The following is a 1977-nucleotide window of genomic DNA, read 5'->3' as shown; positions in this document are numbered from 1 at the left end:
GTAATTGACTATGTCCCAAACCACCCCTCCCAAATGATGTCTTCAATGATTCCTGAGAACGAGAGAAATGGCCAACAACTAAGTGTTCTGCAATTTAGCATTCCAAGTGGGAAGTGAAAATCTCAGTCCACTCCCACAGTTTGTTATTCCTCTGACATACACCTTCTTCCACCAAACTCATTGTTCCCAAAGAGAATCTTTGCTATTCACCAGCCAACTCATTTTAAGACAAATACTAAGAGCCAAATGACTAGGAAATCATTACTATCACGTACTATAGCATCTATTAGCCCATCCCCAATAAGCAAACTCACCACTGGATAAGAAAGTTCTTACCGTCACTCTGACTTCCCCGGTGGGTTGGGAAAAGATGTGGGAGGAAAGATACTATAGCACCTCCAGTTAGCTAGAAGGGTTATAAAATGCTGCCAGGAGACCTGTGAATCTGGGTGACATTACTAGGAGAAAAACAAATCCAATTCAAAAAGGTCTTAAAAATAATGTCAGTCTTTGCCTCTTCTCCCTTTCCCACCATGATGATGTGTGCACCAGACTCCTCTGTTCCTTATCATGTCTTTTCACAAGACTTTCAGAATCAAATGATTCCTGGCCAAGAGACAAAAGCAAAATTGTCTCATTTCCCAAAGGACTCAGATGCAAACCAGTAATAAATCATGGACAACTCCAAGAGGAGACACTGGAGAAGAACCAAGCTGGCTCTATGAGGAATTGCATGGGAGATGGCACACAGATTTATGCTGTCTCAGGATCATCACACCGCATCAAGACGAAAAAGTCACCAACACCTGGAGAGTCGGTCATGTTAGTTGGGAATCTGATTTTTCTTTTTCTATGATCTACACTAGTGAGTTGGCTCAGAAATAAATGTGTTAAACCTTTTTTTTTTTTTTTTTAATTTTGGAGGGGGGGCGGGGAGAAAGATGTCTCTATTGCCATTCTTAAGAGAGGAAGCCAAGGAAGAATCTCATTGCACAACACATAACAGAGCTTCCAAAAATCCTCTTTCCAAAATCAACTCCCACATCTGTTGCTCTCCCCTTCTCCTCCTTCTCTTTTCTACTATCCTCAACCTTGTTCTCCTCACTTTGTTACTATTCCTGCCTTCTCCCCTTTCTCAAGTAGAGAAACACAGCCTGCTCCTGATTTCCATGGATCACCTTTGTCAAGGACCTAGCCACTGACCAAGCCAGGAAAAAATTCTCCCCCTGGAAGTCAGGGAGTGAACAGGGGTTAGTACTGTATACATTTTAATTTATATAATTGTTTCCTTCCTCCCTCCCGCCCTCCCTTCTTTTCTTCCTTCCTTCCTTTCTTCTCATGCAGACATTATCAGACCAGTCTTGGTTTTTACCAGTGATCCCAAAGAATATGTACAGATCCACTATAATTTTCTCCCAATATCCTCAGAATGGCTATAGCCGACAAAGAATGTGAAAAGACTGTCCATCCCTGTTTTCTTTGGTCCACTGACCATCTTTGACTTGGTAATGAACCCAGCTGTTTTCATCTCTGGAATTCTTCAGGAGAAGGAATCGCCCATCAGGGATTCCCTCTGTCTCCAAGATTTCCTGATTGCAAATACCCGCTGCTCCTTGCCATTCAGCATTGTCTACCTGATTCTTCAAAACTGACCCACTCACTTCCCATCCTTCAGCCATAATCCACTGATAGAACAGTTTATGAGTCTGTTTCCTGCTTCTCTCTTTATTTCAACATCTTTCTTTGCTTATGTCACCAAATACCTAGTAACCTTATCTCAAAACTCTCAGCCTTATTCTCTTCCTGATTCAGACCATCATAATATCCCAAGGTTGGAAGTTATCTATCCAAACTCTAACTTGGGCTTGTTGAATTGTGTCCTGTTTGTAACGGCAACACTACTGGAAAATTAGATCTGTCTTTGTCTAACCCACATCCATGGAACTCATACTTGGTATGACTCATTATGGGAAGTAG

The 1977-nt window shown here is 41.8% G+C and overlaps 1 pseudogene; it reads left to right on the top strand.

Moving 5' to 3' along the window:
- Window positions 1-570: 570 nt before the first annotated feature.
- LOC143396409 (large ribosomal subunit protein eL39-like) lies at window positions 571-725 on the top strand (annotated as a pseudogene).
- The last annotated feature ends 1252 nt before the right edge of the window (window positions 726-1977 follow it).

This window comes from Callospermophilus lateralis, chromosome 4 (assembly GCF_048772815.1).
Source record: "Callospermophilus lateralis isolate mCalLat2 chromosome 4, mCalLat2.hap1, whole genome shotgun sequence".
In the NCBI taxonomy this organism is placed as follows: domain Eukaryota; kingdom Metazoa; phylum Chordata; class Mammalia; order Rodentia; family Sciuridae; genus Callospermophilus; species Callospermophilus lateralis.
This window is presented reverse-complemented; position numbering and strand designations above follow the sequence as displayed.